General features: G+C 41.4%; 1 long non-coding RNA gene and 1 pseudogene across 1 annotated transcript in view; one reads left to right on the top strand and one right to left on the bottom strand.

Moving 5' to 3' along the window:
* Nucleotides 1–1,005: 1,005 nt before the first annotated feature.
* Nucleotides 1,006–21,771, top strand: part of LOC147753018 (uncharacterized) — a 24,066-nt gene continuing 3,300 nt past the window's right edge. The window contains exons 1-3 of the long non-coding RNA XR_015312484.1: nucleotides 1,006–1,048; nucleotides 13,363–13,507; nucleotides 14,097–15,860. This is a non-coding gene — a long non-coding RNA (uncharacterized LOC147753018). The remainder of the gene's footprint in view (nucleotides 1,049–13,362; nucleotides 13,508–14,096; nucleotides 15,861–21,771) is intronic.
* Nucleotides 19,984–20,962, bottom strand: LOC111263949 (beta-1,4-mannosylglycolipid beta-1,3-N-acetylglucosaminyltransferase brn-like; annotated as a pseudogene).

The following is a 21,771-nucleotide window of genomic DNA, read 5'->3' as shown; positions in this document are numbered from 1 at the left end:
TGAGGCTGATAAACGATGATAATGGCGATTGGAGCGGTGGCACTATGGCGTTGCATACGATGCACGCATCTCTTCTTTGACTCTTCTTTAGCTCGTTTCTTCCCTTTCTGACTACCGCTGTCGTTCGTTCGCCCAGTCTGAACGTAGTTTATGTGAGGGCTGCGGCGTTGGGGGTTCAACGTCCTCCCCTGCCATCCTGAATTCGCTAGCTAACCTGACGGCGTCTTGGTTCCATGAATATATGTAATGCCAAATTGATCTCTTCCTTTTGCCTTCTCATGTATGGGAAAACCAGTAAGAGCGCTGGACCAAGTGGCGAATACACACTGGGCGGAGCGTCAACGACAGGGCTGATAGCAGCAGTAGCCGAAGGGCAAGGAGAAAGCCCTGCAGGCCTCAGTCTATTTAGTGCGCAAGTGCGTTAACAGAAACGTTCGCTGTAGCATTAGTAGGAGTCACTTACAAACATGTAAGTACAATACGTTACCGATAATTCTGTAGAAGAAAATCCCATAGCGGTAGGTAGACAGAGAGCTATTCGGCAGAACCATGCTTTAGGCTCCTGACACTGCTACAACTACCGTTGGTGTCATTGATATTGATATGCCGACATCTAAGTGGTTTGATACGTCTTTATCGGTATATCTTTCTCGATCGATTTGTGTATGAATGCAAGCCGTACATTAACTGAAGACCGCATTTACGAAACGTCGATAGACATCTATATGCATAGATATATTCGGCGACAGAGATCTAGACATTGTATTTGAACCTGCAGATATTTCTCCTTACGTAGATATGCTATGGGCACGAGCTCAGATGACGTATAATGCCGTACGATTATTTTATCTAATACACCCATGTGCATTAGCATTTATCGAGGTACGATCGCACTCGTTTCCCGAGCTGTAGCATATCGAGCAGACGACGTATTTATTGTTATTGATGGCGCTGTTGAAGTTGTTCCATCGCAAAACAGGCCCTCAAGTCACAGTGAGGATGACCTTGAGCCTAATATCTGTGTATCAATTGGTAAAATAAAGCCCATGTAAGTACTTAACAATCGCTTACGTTAATCACAGATTGTACTTGGTGATATTAAAATTGAACAGTGAGCATGAGCCCGCTAAGGTAACAGATCTCGATTATTTAAAGCAAGTATAGGTATGATTTAGCACGTTAAAGTGATCTGATTACACAATTGATATACCACATTAACGAAAACGAGTTGAAATGAACCCCCTATAAATACAAAATCAGGGTAATTTACTTGTCAGCTAAGCGTAACTGTGTATGAGATGCCTCGAACGGATAGAGGCTGGGTTTGAACTAGTCTGAAAAATAGTTATTAAGACATTAATGCTTAACTCAATTAAGCAATAGAGTTATCAAAATGAAGCCTCTATCCACCAGTTTCTCGCACGTTTTTGCTTAGGAGGCTAACGCGTTTGCATAAAGGTAATCAACAAGATTACGTAATACAACTCTGTTTATTTTTCTCTTAGACAAGTCGCAATTGAATTTAATCAAGTGTACACTGTACACATCGTTTACACTACAGAAAGGATACTGAATTTGCTTTTTTAGGTACTGCTGCCTTATCGTAATAGATCTTTTATGTAATAATGTGCGCTTCATCAGTCTTCTCAGCCGCGGCGTATAGCAAAACCTGCATCCAGTAGTTGTTGGAGTTACTCAAATATAACGTTATGCGTAAGGTTCTTGTACGCGGTATGCTGCTTTACTTCATTGTTTGAAAATTACAAGTAACAAGAACCAAAATCATCGTTTTGCATAAAGCCGCCTGGGCAGGAAACCCCCGCGGAGCGGGAGGCGGGTAGCGCGGGTGCACTTTTTATTGTCCTCTCTTAATGAAGTCGATGCATCGAGCAAAGTTATTCATAGTCATCGTCGAACACACACAACTAGGTAGAAAGGAACACACGTGATAAACGGAAAAAGCAAATCATGCCAGATTATGTTCCTACAACCGTCTGCGCTAGAACAAAAACGACAACCATTTTAATTAGAATTCTGCATCAATTATGCCGAGAATAAGTTAGTAATTTAGCTATGTGAGCCGCACCTAAACCTTATGCAGGCAAGTGGGATGAAAGCTCCTGTCGAAAGCGATGTTACCTTGATTCTTACTGACATCTACGGCGAGGTAACTGCAACTTCGACCAATATGTAAACGAATCTCGACAAGTTTGTTTCATAAATAGTTCTATTATAAATAATCTACGCACTATTCCATATGACACTTTTTGACAGTGGGTACCTTAACGAAGCGTTAGTCCAAAGGCGTCGTTGCGATTATTATTCGTATCGATTCCATGATACAAATCTATTCGCGTTTCTTTTCCGTTTTTCTCTAGTTATGTAAGTTTTAAAGAGAGTGTACTATGAATATATATATATATATATTTTTAATTAGGCTGTAGCGGACAAAGAAGCTTGAATAACTTTCAAACTTTGGGTATATTTTAAGTGAACTTGTATTTAATATTTGCAATTAACGCCAGTGCTCCGACAGCTTCTCAACAGTTTTAGAGCTGTCGTTTGCATTACGTCGTTTTGTCATTGACGGGTTATTCAAAAGGTTTAATGGTAGTACACGCTACGCTACCGATAGATCTCTTTGAGGTATGGAAACAGTCAATATCATCCAGACTTGAATCTTAAGAACGTGCGCCACGGAACTACCAGTCAACCCTGCTAGTTTCAGTTCAGTCCTTGACTATGAGGTCCCACCACGCTGTGTACGGTCAATTGTCGTGCCACAGACCCGTGGGGTTTGTGCCGAGACCTAGTATAAAGCAATACTTATTGGCATTACCAGACGTAAAAACTGGAAGCAATTATTTTTAGATTCATAAAATCCTTTAAAAGTTCGAGATATTAAACAGGATTAACTATCTCGTTTTCGGTAAACGTCTAATAATAACCAACGCCTTTATTACCATTACTTCATCTCATTGTTTCTGGTTTGAAGTTCAGCGGTATAATCACTACGGTTATCAGCTTTTGTTTTTTATTGTTATCTCATAGAAGACACTATTGTCTAATGTTTTCAACGATTTTCAACAAATCCGCCAGCTTTCTTCACTTCAAGAAACAGAAACTCAGTCACTAAGGTTAAATGTTTAACCCTAAGCGGTATCGTTATCTCTAAACGCATTATTCTATGATGGCACTGCGTCAGCGTATAATCTTAAATAGCCGAAGGCTTGATTTACATACATACCAAATTTCGTCTGCTAATGGTGCTTAGTTTAAGAGTTATCGAAAACGATATTTGGCAACGTTTCGTGCCTATGTGCGTACGACTGCAGTTCAATAGCAGTCTCCGTCCAGCTTGAGCCAACCATACTTTCAATTACTGAAAGACCTAACTAAACCTAGATACGGATAAATGGGAAAAGTTGGGAAATCCCAAGCGTGAATCCGTGGAACTGAGTCGTACTCGCCGAAAAGGATAGAATGACGTTCTGCTCCTTTTTTTTGCGTTGCATGCTGCTTGCATAGGACGAACGTACGTACAATTACGGTTTCCTAGCTGTTCTCAACGTTCGGTGAATAGGTACCTGATGTAGCCCACACGAAGAATGAAATTGAGTGAGTAAACTATGCGCGTAAGCATTGCACATATGCTCCATTTTGTATTACGCGTGCGGGAACATTACCTTATACCATGCGTCTCCGGGATCACAAAAATGTAACTAATAACGCTTCTGTCAGCGGAATTGCTTTTCCCTCTAACGAGTGCATATGCAGGAAAACGACACAGAAGAAAACAACAATGAACAGCCACACTGCTGCGGGTGGTGTCTTATTCGAAGGTTTGTCTTGTTTTCCAATCTTGGGAAGCACATAAAACGGCGTGACAGCAGAGATTACGAGTGCGAGACAGGAGGAACCCGAGAGCACTATGGACATCAACAGACAGATCTAACTGGACGTCATGATGACACCTAACAGTTGCTATTTCTTGAGTACCTTACGTTAGAACGCTAACGTTTGGTAGGAAAAATAAGCGACAAATGAGGTTTAGTTCAAAAATTTATAAGTGACAATGATTACATGTATGTTTTAAAGACGACTGGCAGCTGACATTGAAGCCAACGCCGAGATTATCAAGTAGACTAACTCATGCGTCCTACTGGGCCGTTCGGAAATCAATTTCGTTTTTCCAACTACCTTTAAGTGCTGTTTTCTTTGTTCAAGAAGACACATCTAACTTTTCATGGTCTTTCTCCACAATGAGGACACTAGAGAAGTCCTTTGATGAACAAAAAGGCTATCCACAGAGACAATTTATTCATGGTTACCTACGTTTTCGCCCCCAAACAAGGTCTGCGATATAAGATCGAACACCGAAATCTTTCCCACATATGGTTTGTTAGATTGTTCCCGGCTGCCTATTCGTCCCCGCGATAGCTTAGTGGGGTACGTTATTTACCTGCTAAACGAAGTCTGTCCGTCCATACCTGGGTATGGACGGACAGACTTCGTTTTGTGATGGCTGGGAGCCGGCCGTCTGATGGAAGGCCTGCCTAACGGTAGTGATAGCGGATGTAAAACTCGAAACAAAGAGGATGCGAAAACCAGATGAAAAGTAGTAATGTTTTGAAGAGCCTTTCCTCTTGACGGTTTTGCTCAGGGTAATTATTTGAGCCGAGTTCCGGTATTACTAAACGTTTAGAGAGCTTAGAATAGAGCCGTCTCTCCGAAGTCCGCTAACCCTATGAAATGTGCGCTTGGTCTTTTATTCAGGGCTTAATCATTCCTTTTTTGATGGGCTTGCGCTAGAAATTGCCACAAGACATGCTTTGGTTAGTTACGGTACCGACGTTGTGCAGAATTAGGTTCTCTCGATCGCTGTTCATATAGCATAAAGAGTGCTATATGAGCAACGATTTGCCAATGTTTGAACGGTCGATGATGGCGCTCTCGCTGAATTCACACTTTCTTACCTCTAAGACCTTAAATAGTTCACGTAAAAAATAAAACAACTCAGGTTGCAAAGCGCGTAGAAGGTGGTGGAACGGGCAAATTCACGCAAGAGACACTGTAATTCACCGTAATCCGCTAACTTTTCTTGAGGTTGTGCAGTTTAGTTAGAATAAAAAGATTCAGCTCTAAAGTTCAGCGAAGGCTGTCAACTACTCCTAAATTTTTCAATGTTCCATGTAATTTTTATTTCAACAATATTACTGCGAAGAAAGTGAGTTAATAAAAGGCGAAATTTTCAACGCTCCATATCGCAGCGCCCTATCGTCGACAATGGACGATGTAACTATAAAGCTGAAATGGCTGCGAAGACTGACATCGCCAAAAACGTAGAGCTTTTTTGTAAGAATCCTGACAGTAGAGAGGAGCATGTGTTCAGTCAAAAGCCATTAATGAAAACACCATAAAAGGTTTGAGCAGTCAATCCAGCCAATTTAACCGGGATCTCAAAAACTATATGTGCTAGAAGCCAAGCCAGCAGAAGAACGAATCAACGTTAAGCGAAGCTGCCGTTGAAGAACCGCCGTTGCGAGAAACAGCATCAAACTAAGCGCCTGAACTAAGGCCATAAAGTCCCACGTGCCGCAATGATTGAGGATTTCATCAGGCCGACTTTGATAGCGCTCACAGCTAGAGAACCGGTTTCTGTATGCGACATCGTAAATCATCACAGCCTTTGGGGGGAATCGATTAGGAAGGTTGTAGGAAGGTCGGACCTTGAGGAGACGCTAAGAATTACACAGCGGAGCTGTGAGAGACCGCAATTTTAGCGCTCCTCTCCGCGGAAGCCCTAAACAGTATAGACACCCTCGACATATGCAGCTAGCGCTTCTTATTCTATTTTTATTCTGTGCTTTGACATGCAATGAAAAGGTAAATGCATTTTCGTTTTCTACAATTATAAGATGGGCGATTTGACACCGTGTCGAGTAAGGAGTAATGTTATTGCCTTGCGTAGCTAGCCACTAGGTCTCACAAGTGCCTGTGTTCGCCTGGCTGATTCGGAATCAATCCATGCACTGGGTGGGAGACCCGTTAGTGACTAAGAAGCATTCTATTTTCATTCTCTGGTCATTGTTAGTTATTTCAATGCCCGCCTTGACCAGTTGAATGCGAGTCCCACTACCCTTCTAGGCACGCTTGTGGACCATGCTTGCTGAGTACTCAAAATCACCTCGACACCGACTTTCATAGGACTTGTAGAAAGTTCAGCCATGTATATATCTGTGTCGAACGTAATTAGGGATAGAGTAGTTTCATGCTGAAAGTTATGCTCTGTGAGAAAGCCCAATTCGTGCTCAAACCAATTGCGATAGACCCTACTGTCTAAGTTGGCCCTGCGGGGACCGTCATGCACCAAGCTCCGTCACGGCGCGTAAATTTAAATAGGAAAACATCCACAAAGTTACCCCTGTAGCTCACGCGGTGAATACCGAAATCTATTCGTAGCATCTAGCTAAAATCCTCCAGTCAATTTTACAACCTTCCCGCCCCTTCTCGAAAGTACAGGTTGTGGTTCTACTGTACTGAGCCCTGCCCGGAAGGCTCAAGCGGCTCTCAGGCTTATGGACGAGATACAGCCCGAGCTCTCATCAGTTCCCTTTTTTGACACGATCTATCGAAAGACATACATTACAAAAGCAAAAATATTTTGAACGGCTGGAGACACGTCTGACCGTTGATACATGCGTCGACCATACCAACCAAAGTAGTCTATGCTTTAGGTTTACTTTATCAACGTCTCGTTCCTCATACGTCACTTTTCGGAGATCTTTGCATCAAAATACACAATATCACCCGCGGTGCCTTTTCTCGCCGTAGCGTGGGACGAAGGATCTTAATACAACGCGATATCCTTCAACAGAACTTCGCTGTGCGGGAACTAATGCAAGATCTTGGCACTTCATGCAATAAGAATTTCATGTCCAAATAGGATCTGCAATAAGAATTTCAAATGCGCATTCGTTCCGTCACCCTGTTGAACGGCACTGTTTAATAAAGATTTATGTACTGGTATACTTCCAGCGTACTGAGGGGATGCTGCTCTGTCAGTGACCTTAAAAAAAAAAGGCCGATGTTTGCGAGGGGCACTGAATAGGTACTTAAAAAGCGCACACGCTATCCCAACAGAGCAACATGGATTCTGGAGAGAACGTTCCACAAAAGCAGCGTGTAGGATCTTGATGGCCGACATCAACAAAGCACTGTGCGCACCATGTAATTTGCTATAGACGGTGTTCGTCGGGTTTAAGCCTTCGACTCTGCGTCCTGAGGCAAGGTTATAGTTACGCTGGCCAAGATGGGTGTTCCTGTGAATGTGTTAAACATTCATTCTGCTTGAGAAAAGAACTGTGTGGGAAGAGAGAGAATTAAAGAATAGAAGGTTATTATCGACAACGAAAAAGCTTTTTCAAACGAACTTCCCCTCTTTACACAAAAGACTAACCTGGCTAAGAGAGAGATCCAATACACACTTGCATCCCCCACAGTGCTGAAGGTCCTTCCCGATCAAACAAGCGGACCGAAAAAATTAGTCGAAGTCAACCCATATACAACCGATTTAGTAATATGCAGGTTAAACAGGTTTCAAGTGCAGCAAGCTCTATCTTGGCACCAGCATCAGATTTAGGACCAACCGTAGACCTGATCAAGTGGCCGTTGACATCTTTTTTGCCAAGTCGCCTCTTGCTTATATAAACCAGCTTTCATAGTTAGCATTGCCCTTGTCTGCAAACGGAAAGAGTTTCATTGCACACGTAACCGATAGCAGTGAGAGAAGGGAATTAATTGGCCGCAATGACGAACAGATTGCCTTCGCCATTTCCAGTTAGTTTGAGCTCAAGCTAACTCTGGTTGCATCGTATGGAATACTTGTCATTTGGAAGGATCTTACAGTGGAGGATCTTGACAATAAATATGTTGCGTAAATCTCTATTCTTAAAAAAAGCACTGATATTATACATAATGATCCGAAATCGTCTTACGCATTTCTTAGCCGACTCGACGCTGCTATCCGAAGATCTACGTCGTAGCTTTGAGCTCTCCGCAACGGTAAATTTTAGAAGCAAACAATTGTGGAGGTTGATGGGGACCTCTTTGCTTCAGATGTGAAGAGGAATAACGGGTAGAAAAGGACAAGCCGACTTAGCAGAGATGTTGTCAGTCGCTCTGCCATAAACTCAACAGCAAACCACGTTTTTACGAGCCTAACAATACATGTCGGCGTTCCATATACAGGGAAAATCCTGATAGATATCATATCGCTTGTTTATTTTGAAACTATCTTTAGGATTGCTAACGAACCCCCCGAATTAGTTTTATCCTGTAACCCAAAGTGTCTTAAATCGTTCTATTTACTCCCTCTGATTTTGAGATATAATTGGCTGTCGACCTATACTGATAGAGTTTTTGAATACAAAAACAAATAAATAAAATTTAATTTGTATTATAATCCTTGTTGTTTCTATGTTCTGAATTATGTACAGTATCGCTATGAACCATTCTACTGTACGGCTGGTTTTCAGACGATGCTTCAATTCTAGACCACAACGTATTTCCCAAAGATTAATGGGCAAACACGTTATCCCCTTAACTATCATGTGAACACCCCTTGTCGTTTCGGCTGCACCTCTCCGAATCGACTAGACAGACAAAATGTAGTTCAAACTTGAGTGTGGCAAGTGGAAGACGCATTGAACTAACGAACGCATTATGGAATAATGAAATATATGCAAAATTTTGCATGCGCCAATCCTATCGACACCGTTTGATGGGCGTGCAAAGTGATGGCACTCTATCATTTTATGTAGGTATTGCGGATTCGGTTATGACCTGACCTACCCCGTCGAACTGTTTGATGTACCACCCCTCTTTTTATTCCAGTTTTATAAAACTCATTCAACTTAAACTTCTGGGAATTAATGACCATATCTGCTAAGGTCACTTCCCTAGAAGGGGAGAGAGGTGGCTCGCATTCAAGAACATCTTCTGAGATCCCTTTGGCAAACCTGTGAGAGGCGTCGTCAAAAAAGTGCGCGTACCAGCTATGCTTGTGCGGTCTAAGGCAGTACCTAAAGCATATCTATACTAGCTTCAAAGGTCAATGTTTTTGCTTGATGAGCTGTTCATGCGTTATTCAGTATGATGCCCTCCCTCATAATACTTGTCCAAGTGGTAGTGCAGTAGTCGCATGTATTTACCTACTAAACTTATATACACGCGGTGATTCGGTGGCAGGTTCGAATCTAGGTGGAGACACGCTTTGTTTCACACTGGCAGATGCCAGCCGTCTGAAGAAATGATTAACGGTTACGGACGTAAAACTCAAAATATCGTACAACGACGAAACATATCTACAAATATTTGTGGATACCAAAAGTATGCATCTACATGTATCTTGTATTTTTAAAGTGATAATGAATAATGGTGACATATGGCGATTTCGTTTTGCGCTATAATAGAGTAGTGAACAAGGAAATGTTTCAATCTTGAATCGGAGTATTTGCTTGGTGCAATAGTTAAAAGCGTTCCGTTGCCAAGAAAGGAAAACAGTGTACCGGCTAATTCGTTAAAAATTTTATTACTTTATTGTCTGAACTTTTCCCCCATGTAACCCCACAAGCCGGGATCATGTGGATCAGAGGTGAGACTATTTGGAGCACTAATACTTTTGTGCAAATCAATTAGCCAATTATTCAACAGGAGGAGTGTTTACTATTTCAAAACAACATGTGACTATGGACAAAGAAGACAATACTTCAAAAATTATTCAAAATGTCATTATTTGTTTTTTTTACTGCACATCCAAGAGGTATACTTTGTGAAAGAAGCGAGATGAAATTGCAACAACGAGCGGACTTCGAAACCACTATGGCGCCACTGGAGCATATTTAACTGCAATGGTCATCTGGTATACAGTATTATCCATCATTACTCATTATCGATGATCTTGTTGGCGACATTGTCTAGTCCATACGGCGCGCTATGCTAATATGATTGTGAACATTACGTCGAAAAATAGCTGCATATGACACGCTGTTGACAAAAATGGTACAACGACGCTGTAGTTTACCTTCTGCTGTGCTCTGTTCTTACACAGTAAAGAAACAACAAAATATTTCTCAATTTCGAAAAATTCTATGTCTACTTAGTAAACGCAGCCACCTAATTTCGTATAAATCCAAAATACGCAACAAACCTTCGTCGCACTAAAGCAACTAACTGACTTAAAATGCCCGCCTTTTTAAATATGAACTATACAAATCCAGTGGCTCGAAATGTGCCATTTTTTATACGTACAGCTTAGAGACATGCCAAAATTTTGGTTGTATACTATTTCATACCCAACGTTTTCTTAAAGGAAGATGGCTCATGTAGACCTTCCATTTTCTACTTCGCTACGTCACCGTAAACGTATTCACTTAGGCTAAGTTTCTGCTTGCAAAAGCAACCAAAAAGTCCGAAAAAAATAAGTCCTGTTCCGGCCAGCAAAAATCTAATATCTTGTCCTACTACATAAGCGCGTCCAAATCAAGTCACGCGCGTACGTGTCACCGGACTGCACCTAACCTTTGACAATCGCATGACGACGAGGGCTAAATTGACAAGTTACATTGCTTTAGTTATCGTCAATTCCCAAGTGGCCAAGGTGGCGGCACACTAATATCTGCATATTACATTGGTTTTGCCTCAAGCTTAAGCCACGCAAAGAAATGCATTTCGCAGCCTGGGAGCCAGGGGGGTCTAGGAAGAGGATGACATGTAACGTGCTGTTTGGGTGATCTACCCCCTGAGGTGATGGTCTTTCTGCGTACCTACCCAGTCCACGAAATTTCATTGGCTTGCTAATTCCATGACTATTTAGCCCAAGTCCTACACCCCTCTGTCGTTATTTCTCTTTTGCTCTCCCTACCTTTCCTATCACTCTATGCCCTAATCTCGTGTGGCAGTTATCCTTCAGATCGTAAGACTGCATCAGCAGCTAGCGAAGGCGCGAGGTCGGTCCACTAATTGTCTTTTTTAGAATACCATATAGATAACATAACATGAATTACAAATGAGTTAAACCCAGTTACAGCCTCGACGATAGAGATCTAGTTACTCTTTGAACTTCGTGCATTCATAATGTCTACCCACATCCAAATAAATCGTCAACATGATCGGTTCTAGTACAAAGGCAGAACTGTAGGTACTATCGCACAGTTATTTAGCTGGTTCGACAAGGGAGCTTAGAGAACAAAGTACGCAATAACGTATGTCTGGAATAACACGAAGCAAGAAACATGGCGTCGTTTTCACGCTGCTCGGTTGATTTGGAGAGACTTGCGATGAAAATGCAACTCTGGTTGAAAGTACTCACTTTGTTATGGCATCTTGTTATTGTAGAAATTATCTCGGAAATAAATAAACATTAACATCGCTTACCTATGATGCAATTGCCGAAGCAGCGCTCACAGATATGAGTAATATCATCCTTGCCTGTCCTTGTAGCACCTGTTAAACGCGAGAGGTCAAGGGTTTCTCATTTTTGTCTTAATGAGTTTTTCCGAAGTGGACTCGCGTTGAAGACCACCTGTTACGGCTGGACCTATACCGATAGATCGAGCAAAATCGTGGAATCGATAAGAGTTACTTCAAAAGTACATCTAGCCTATTTACCGCGTGTAATGAATTCGTTGGCTTATAAATCTCAATTTCATCCTTATGATCTAATACGTGTGCTAAAGTACCGCTCCATATTAGAGTGGTCAGTTAGAGGCGATCGCATGGTCTGGAAAGCAGCGTCCAACTTCCCTTCAACGCTGAAAACAGACTTTTGAATAGCAGCGTATTATTTGACGATCGAATCTAAATTATTCGTGTAAATTTAGAATTTTGATCCTGTAACAGGAAACTTAAAGCACTCGATAATGTCTAGGTTCACTGATGCTGACAATATCTTGCCTCATGCACCCTGCTCACTTCAGTCAGCGAAGATCTGCGAGCGGCTCAACCCTTCAAAGGCGAAACGGGATCGTGACATCGTCCTTGGCATCCACTCCACCAACGCTGAAGGCAGCATATACTGTTGTTGCATTTCAGACTTGCAGAGTAAATCCATCTTGCCATATGTTCATTCCTGTTGAAATTGAATATTTCTTTGCGTGTGCATTTCCCATCACGTAGTTGCCTTCAGACGAAAAAAATGTTCTCTGGGATCTCTCTGCCGATCCAGCGCTGTCTTTCCCGCCGCGCACTTACCTCGATCCAGCCGCATGTAGTATCGCTCTCTTGTTGCATCAACGTAACCTCAAGCGAAAAATCAATGTGAAGTCTTAATTCTCGTCACCTCTTTACCCTACCTCTTCTCAGCATTTTCCACGCTTACACAGCCAACCGTGTTACTGCAAACTGTGCTACACTCGGTACGCAGAGGATGCGCTATGCTAACGGTGGCATGGAGCTGATTTCCATCAAAATGTTTAACAAACTCGGCCCAATATGTTATAATGTAGTTCACTTTGCTCTGCTCGAGTTGCTTGCTTCCTCGGTCAGGTCTGACGGGTCCGATTTACTTAATATCACTCCGCAGAAGCCTGATCTATCTGCAAATAAGAACTAATACAGCGTTCGAACAATAACGTGCTTTAAGGAAATGTGTTTTCTTCACATTCAGGAGTTGGCCATTTCGTACTTAGTTCCATCTGAACTATTGGTGGGCTTACCCGCAAAGTTACGGCCGAACCAGCGGCTTCACAGGCGAAAACTTTGGCCAAGTATAATTCTTCCACATTTTTATTCGTAAGGTTAGCTTTTCGACATTGTGCTGAACGTGAACTAAAGAGGTTACTTAAACTTAATTTAAGGTAGGTTTCTTCTGAGACCACCGTGTCAGTGTGTTGACTTGGGCGGCTAGACTTCTAAGGACAGCTAGGTGGGTCTCCGCTATAAAATGCATACGAAACAAAATGTGTATAAATAATTTCAGGAAAAATTGAAAGTTTCCATGTAGGGTTCAAAATATGCGGAGTTCCACATGAAGTCATATATGCTTCGATTAATTTTTTCGTAATATTCTGACGTTTAAAAAAGCTGAGCAAAGCATAAGTAAAAATAAAATATCTGGAAGGTGTTTACGAATGTCAATCACTTATTTTTTTTTATTAGTTATACCCATATGCATTAAATGATGCTGTTTTAAAAATAAATATACGGATCGTGTTCAAAATATGTATAAAAACTTACTATCACCTTAAATAGGAGTACGTTGAGTTCGAAATGTTCTATGCCAGGTTTTTAAAATTTTCAAAACTCGGCTAAAATCTTTCATGTCCATTCAATCCAAACGTCAATCGATTTCGTGTTTCCTAGGAATCGACACATTGACACTTTTGCTAGAAGTGGCCACGCTGTGGTCGTACCGTTGAGGTGCCACCTAAAAATCAGGCTTCTACCAGACTGTCCGTCATACACTGGAATCGAATTCGAAGCGGACGTCACACTGAAGTCCACCCAGGTAACGCCAAATGACACGCCATAGACAACGTTTAATGGTAGCAGCAAAGCTTTCGTACACGATTTGTACCACTAATGCGATATCCGATCAACTAAGTAGTTTTACGGCTATTAATTGTGTCTGAATTCCTCTGCGCAAAACGGAAACAGAAGAAAAATTCGTTGAATTTTTTCATCAGTGTATTTTTGAGGAAATTATTACTCGTTCTTAGCCTCTATAGAGCTTAATGATACTTTTGTTGTCGGCTGGGCCGAGTAACCTAGATATCACCAATGGTTTGGGTCAAACAATCGACTAACGAGTAACGTGTTATAACTCAGACTAGATAAATGGCTAATTGACGCTACGTTTCTTATTGAACTGGACTAAAATTGTTAGTAGCTCTATTATTACATTACTGCTTTAATATATGTAGAGTATGTGAATACAGCCGCAATACTCACCAAGTAAAATGACAGAAAAAAACCGATATGGTTTCGCTATCCTGAAGAGTTAACGCCTTCCAACTCTGACGGCACCGTTATGGGGACGACAATGGGGCAATGTTAATGAATCAACTTTGCTTTTTGTTTTTCTAATCTATTTTCAGTATCTGCATCCGAAAGTCACGAAAATGCACGACGTCCTCGATCTGCTTCACGTCAGAATATCGATACGCAATTGCTCCGTAGAGAAATAATGTACACAGCAGGGCATTGTATGCAGCATATCGTGCCGGACTTTATTATGCGCTGACAATATGTGAGAGTTTACGTCCCACCCTCATCATAGTCATGACGATTTAATCACCCTCCCTCTGTTCTCCTTACCGAAAAATTGGTACTAAGAAAGTAATCGACGTTGTAGTATACGAGAAGCGTGAATATGACCATGAAATTTCCCAACCACTGTATTGGATATTCGTCGTACGAGTTGCCTTCGTTTAGCAGAAATCAACGGGTAGAACTATCGAAAATAGTTTTGAATTCCATGGCATCGTTGTCGTTGTATACGAAGTTCTTTTTCTCCTAGTTCAGCTAACTTCTGTAAATGTTGAAAACGTCTATTGAAAGATGAATACAACGACGTATGGGAGTTAAGGCCGGAGTAACTACTATACAAAAGTTAGGGTACAATTTTTAACATGGTAAAATAAAACTATTTACAACAAAGCTTAGCTAGAGTTTAGCAGCTGAAGAATGTAGGTTGCCGTTTCAGAACACAAATCCATTGAGGAGTCTAGCAATTACTATATTCTATATAAGATGGGACAATTTTCTGGAAATTAAAAACTATTCGTGCGTCTAATCATCTACCGTTCGTTTCAAAGTGGCGCTTCGCGATTCGGTTGCAAGCGTCTGCAATCTCTACTGACACTGATCTCTAGCTGACACTGATCGTGTCTTGTCTCCTAGTGACGATAACGGCGCCCTCTTTTGGCGCTCATTCAAAGGTAATTTCCCTGGACGATAGTAATTGCCGCGACAGCGCCACCCGCAGCCGTGTTTGGCTAGTCTACTTCGATGAGTGTCTGCTCGTATAGTCGCTTATGGAAAAGGTGTTCATAATGTGCATCCTAACTCACGAACTGTTGACTACATTAATATTCATGATGAGTAGTAATAGGTTCCTATTATTTTGTCTGCTTCTTAGTTAGCCAGGGGTTCCTTTTTCCCTACTGGACGAAAATTAAAGTGCCTGTAAGTAAGTTTAGCAAACCAAACTGCTTAGCTGCTGAGTTGCTCTTGAGAGATACGTATGAACATAGACCTTCAACAATGTTTGGAAGATTTTTGTATTTGCATGCTAGGAATAATAAAAGGAAAATTGTACGAAATAGCTCTACCTAATTTCGAATAAGGGTGTCGATGAATCTCAACAGAGCACGTGGACACGCGCTGATTTTTCTTCGAAACGACATTGAAGGAACTGAAACGTGTAGAGGACAAATTGTGCTTCGTTGTCGGGTTCTCCAGATGTTCTTTTTTCAACCTGTATAAAACGGAATGCTCAGCATTTTCTATGAACCATTATACATCTCAGTGGTGTCTTTCAGGAGCCCACTTCGTCGAAAGCACCGGGTTTAGCAAATTGATTTTACCCTATGTTCGTTTTATTCAAAAAATTAATTACTTTTATATAAGGTGCCTTAACTTTTCAGCCAGTTTTATTCTAATATATTTTTGCCTCTACTCGCAGTACAAAGGTTTTCCTGGTATTTGGACACGATGGACTAAAAGCCATAAGTATTTCTCAACCTTTAACGAGAGCCTTCACAAGTAAATACTGGAGATCCACGTTGACTTTAGCTCCTTTAATGCAAATCCTGCATTCAGGAATACAAGGATCGTGATGTGACGAGACAGCTATACAGGTACAGACGGTTTGGCTTAAATAAACTGATTTTTTTTTCTATCGTCTTATGCGTTCCCAAGTATTGACTTGAAAAAAGCGACAGTTGAATCTGTTTGTAAGTAGCATCATATCGGGAGATTTGTAGGGAGTTTACAAAGTACCTAATCATACAGTTTGCATTTGATTGATTTTGGTCATGATCAGACATTGATGCACTTACTACAGGGTACCCTTGTGTGCAACCTTCCTAAGAAAATTCTCACATGGAATGTCTGAACTTGTCTACTTTTGAACGATTTGGTACCTCAATTAGCATGCCTAATATAACCTGTTTAAAATCAGGCCAAGCGCAGTGTGTTCATCTTTCGAAATTTTTAAGGCACTTATAGAACCCATTTTTCAGAAGGTACTTACTTACGGAAGGTATTGATCGCAAAGGAGCTTACTTGCTCGCTATATTCTTCTGTACCAAGAAGGTAAATTAGATCTTAAAAATGTCTATTCAATGTCAAACAAAATTACCGACTAACCCATAAGGATCAAGCGATGGGAGCGGCTGCATTCCCGTGCAGAATCTAGCTATGCCTACACATTGCATAGCAATCGATATTACCGAAATGTCCATAAGATATTTCCAGATTGCCTTTGCAAATCTATCTGTACCTTCTTTGTTCCTTTTAGTTCGCTTTTGAACAATGAAATATTAGCTAACTCACTGAAAGTGATTCGCTTTTGTCATACACGTTTAAAGTGCATGCTTCTATCTACTTATACACACACACACACATAATGATACATATTAAAACGTTTTGTAAAAACAAACGTAGTTTGCTTATTAGCACGTATTTAGCCTAATCCTTTTAATAGGACGCTCTCCAGATCTCTTCGAGGTTATAAGCAACGTAGCCGTGAACCGCGGCCACAGCGCATAAATACTCTGTCCGCTATACCTGGGAGAAGTCGCTACGCCTTAGCTGGATGCGCGCTTTCCGTGTGCAAAAAAACCGTACAATTTAAGGTTTCTGGTAAACTTTAACGTACTGTAAAGCCGTTGCACAGCATGCTGCTTAAACAGCATTGCCTTAGCTAGAATAGGTAGTGGCTCCATCGAATGCAAGTAATCCTTAAGTAAGACAAAGCATTTCGAAAATCCGTGTCTCTTGAGTGTCGTGTGTTACAACCGCATTTTAGCAAATAGCGTCCCACAGGCGTGTATGGACTACAGAAAATTCCCTACAGAGAGACTGTAGTCATCATTGATAGACAAGAAACACTGTATATTTGTATAGTATTGAAGGATTCCCTTAAGCGAGCTCATTGCACTCAAAAAATCTGCCTGAATGATGTCTCGATGCTACTCGTTCTACGCGATTGGATCACTGCTTTCGGCACCTCGGCTGACCATGAAAAAACTTTTCTATCGATACTACTAAACCATTGTTTGGACCATATTGGTCGTATAATTTTCCGTCGACCTCGGTGAGGCGGATCGCTCGTTACAAAAATTGGCTGTCGTAGGCGGGCGCCCTTTGCAGGCAGTCTTATCGTAGATTCGATAGTCGAGTGAGTCGTAAACTCATTTCACTGACAGAAGGCCACCAAATGGGTCTGCCCATGAGGGATAGTCATAGCTCGTATCAGACCAGTATTCTCTGCCGACCTTGAGAAAGACGACTACTTGATCGAGCGCAACAACAAAGAGCACTCAAATGGTGGCGCGCAGTCGAACAAGCAACACAATTGTCGTCCAGTTATTTTTGGATGCTCAATAGGGTAGCCCAATCACTTGTCAGCCATAGCAAGCAGGAAATACACTAATCAGCAGCCATGGATTTAAGTACAGAGATGCACAGGCATACAGCGATTGATTTGCAAACTCTCGCACTCCGCGCCAGTATTGACAGAAAACAGAGAAAAACGACTCACGCAACAACGTTTAACAATGGAACCCCCTGGCGTTGTTTTAGCCCTCGTTGTCTTGGAGTAAAAAACTTGTTTTTCTTTTCGGTTAGCCCTGCTGATTCACCGCAACCAATTTCTCCTCTTTGCTAACGATATTGCCATTGTTTACTAGTATGTCTGTCGCTAGTAGCAACTGTACGCCAAAATGTCACAGTGGCTAGGTCCAGCTGAAAATGCGTTTTGGCGGATTGCCAATCAGTGCACACAAAAAACGATTGTCTGGGACTTCGTTAGAGTAGCCCGTTCTGAGTGAATTGAGCGGTTGGACATTACTACACGCTGGTTATTACTCGCAATAAGTTTTTCGCTCGAAATATCCTACAATCGTTGTTGAAGGAGCTGGGCACAATAGAGCATATGTGAGAATGTTGTAATAGACGGTAGGTATCGATAACTCTGCCCTATCCATTGAGTCCAGATGGTGGAGATAAACATCAGCGCACAGATGCAACGCTGATGCTATATCAACAACAGAGCTGAGACAGCATATTTGGGCGATGCAACAACTAGAAGCCCTCTGTTAAACCAGCTAAAGCACTACACGCAAACCCGCATAGGAACACTGAAACAAGAAAAAATGCTGCTATTTAATAACCTCGATCTAGCTAATGCTAATGCTATTGCTATAGTACTAAATAGAAAAATATTTTATTCTATTTTGCCATGTAAAGAAAGTCTGTTTAGAACGCTACCTGTTGTCTCGAGAGGGTAAGTGGAAGTTCCAAGTTTTTTGTATAGGTTCTTCCTATATGACGCTGACTGGCCTAATGACTGGAACTACGATTTTAGCTGAAATTAAAAACATAATCGGTCTGTAAAGCTTACGCTTATCTCTTTGCTGTTCGATATTTATTCGAAGGTCATACTTCACTGGAATTAGTTTTCCTTGCCCTCTCTTGATAAAACGAAAATGTGGTAAAAAGGCACAGCTGAGTGTAACAAATCACACGAAATAATATATCTAGATTGGCCTTTTATAAAAGGATATCGTTCCTTAACGAATGTGCATCTGTATAACATTATGGAATATCTAGGCACTTATCGGAAGGTAAAAATATCATAGTAGAGGTAAGCTTTAATTTCTCCTAAACCACTTGAATCGGTAGCAGTAAAGGCAAAATAAAAAAGTTTTTCAATAGTCCTTCTTTCTCTTGGCCGACTTTTGATCACACTTAACGCATTTTGAGACGACTACAGACTGCTACGAGGGCCAGGAGGTACACGTGTCTGGCCTCACGAATCCCTCTGGTTGGCATTAGTACCATTTTTTTTCTCCTAAAAGACATCTTTCCCCTTTCTCTCAGGCCTTTAGCAACCTATTTGTCGTGTCTATAGTTTTTAGCGCATACACCTTTACAAAATTCTAGGTTACTCTCTTACTTTCGGCGTTTTTTGCTTCACACCTACCTAAAAAAAGATTGCACATAATTAAATTTAAAAAATAAATGGAGGACATCGTAACAAAGAGGTAAGCAAGTAATAAAGGAATCTAAACATGTCTGCCTTGAACTAGCAATCGATGTCGATCCTTAAATGCCATAAAATTCTTCAACGTCTTTTAAGAAACCCATTATCGCCCATCATGTTTTTTTCACGTTGTTAATAGAATTGACTGCCTAAGATTTACCCAGTACTTCGTGAGTCCGTGGGCTCTTTATATGTCAGGTAATTGATAAACTCTGTACGAACTGGCGAATCTCTTTTCGCCACAATGTAACGGAGAGTATACTGGAACACTGCCCGCCTCTGCCACTTGCATTTTCCCGTCTAGGTTTATCGAAACACAAAGGTAATAAATAGATAAGTAACATTCTCTTTTTCCAAGTTATTGTTGTTCCACTATTCCACACGATACATATGATAAAAAAAAAAACTTGGTGACAGTCCATCTAATATCAGTTTTGTTATCCCTGTCGTAACAGTGGCTTGGAATATTGAAACATTAATATCTGTCCCAACAAAAGAGACGCACTAGAATACATTTGATTTCACATAGTAAAAGGCATAAATATATTCACGTTTATATATATATATATATATATATGACGATCTGTGTAGAAACGTCATGTAAAAGTTACTTGACTATTTTGCCGTATTTCTATGCCGAAATGTCATGCGTACTCATTTTGAAAGCAGGCGGTTCCCAATGTCGGAACCCACGTACCTGTGAACCATAATCACATTGCGCAGATCATCTGTCCGCTACATCATAAGGAAGTAGGTATGCGTAGGCATGATTCGCGCCTTCCGAGCGCAGATGGCCGAAAAGATGTCGTCAAAAACAAAGTGTTTGGTAACTTTCGACGCATTAGAGATTCTTTGAGGAGCGTCTTGGTTGAACAGCATTGAACCAGCTGTAATGTAAGCCGGATACCTGGAGTACGGGTAATTTTTAATTGAGACGAACAGTTTAGAGAATTGGTTTGGGCGGTGGGTTTGGGAACAGCATGTCCACAAACAGCCCTCACTAGCTTTCGTAGATATGAATATAAAGTTCTTCATTGAGAGATAGTAGTCATCGTAAATAAGCAGGCGTATTCTTATAGTGTTGAAGGGTTCGCCTAAGCGAGCTCATTGTCTTCACTGTGTTCTAGTAGTAATAGTCAACAAAATCCTGATCCAAAAAAAATTGTCTCGATGCTTTTCGTTCTCCACGATTATATCACTGTCCTCGGTAACCTCGGCTGATAACAGAAAACGTTTTGGCAGCGACATTACTATACCGTTGTTGGCCCCATGTTCGTCGTATGATGATCCCCTCGACTTCGATGGAGCAGAGCAATTTTTACGAATGTTGCCAGCCGCAGGTGCTGCCTACAACCGGTATTATTATGGATTCAATAGCTGAGCGAGTCCTAAATTTGATTCACCGGCAGAAGGTTATCGAACTGGTTAGACAGTCGTATCCCGAATCAAGCGAATGCTCCTTATCGAGTCTGAGAAAGATATCTAATTGATCAGGCACCACAATAGAAAAGCCACCGACAAAACTATAAAAAAGTGATCTTCGTATGTCCGAACCGGTAATCACGTAACGGGAATCGTGAAGAAGAAAATTCACTGACCGAAGAGACGTACACGTATACAGCGATTAATTTACAGACCCCTCTGATACTCCGGGCTAGGATCGGCCTGACAGGAAGACGACTTATGATTCATCTATGAAACACCTAATAATTGCCTATTATTGCTTTAGTTGCCTCCTGTCTTGGGGCACTATTTGTCTTTTTGTTGGTCAGCTCTATTGATGTTTTGCAGCGGATTTGTCGGCCTGTGTATTTTTTTTTGGTTTAGTTATTTTTCCATTATTTACAAACCTGTACACCGCCAGCTAAGGGATCCATTGGCAACTACACTTCAATAATACCACAATAGCTATTTGTTTCTACAGACGCATTTTGGTGCGACATGGCGAAGTTACCAGCAACCCCCTAGCGCTCAGTAGACGCTGGCCGCAACTTAAAGTAGGTTAATGGCTCGAGACGTACTGCTATCGCCGCTACAGGAACTCTGGCAGCTGGGCGTAACCAGCTATATCTGATTGTGCAGTCCTGGGCCGCAGTTTGGTAACCACCAAAAACCCTATGCGATGCGAGCTGTCTATTGATGCCTGAGATAAGCTTTAATGTTGATGAAAAACATCAGCGCGCGGATGAAACACGGATGCTAGTCAAACAAGAGTTGAAATAGCAGCCTGGACGAAGCACTAATCACGGCTATTGTTAAGAGCTTCTTGTTAACACAGAGACGAGTTGAAAATTACACGCATTTACGCGCCACTTAATAACCCGGATTCGAGTAATGCTAGGAACCCTACATTCTACGTGCACGATACTCTATGAAGGAGCCAACTTTCAACATCCATTGTCTAAAGCAGCGTCAAGTGTAACCCCGAGTCCTTTCTTAATCGGGGTTAGACTTGACGTAATTACGGAATTACGATACTAATTGGAGCAATTGTAAACACC

Source organism: Varroa jacobsoni, unplaced genomic scaffold (genome assembly GCF_002532875.2).
Source record: "Varroa jacobsoni isolate VJ856 unplaced genomic scaffold, vjacob_1.0 scaffold_802, whole genome shotgun sequence".
Lineage (NCBI taxonomy): Eukaryota > Metazoa > Arthropoda > Arachnida > Mesostigmata > Varroidae > Varroa > Varroa jacobsoni.
This window is presented reverse-complemented; position numbering and strand designations above follow the sequence as displayed.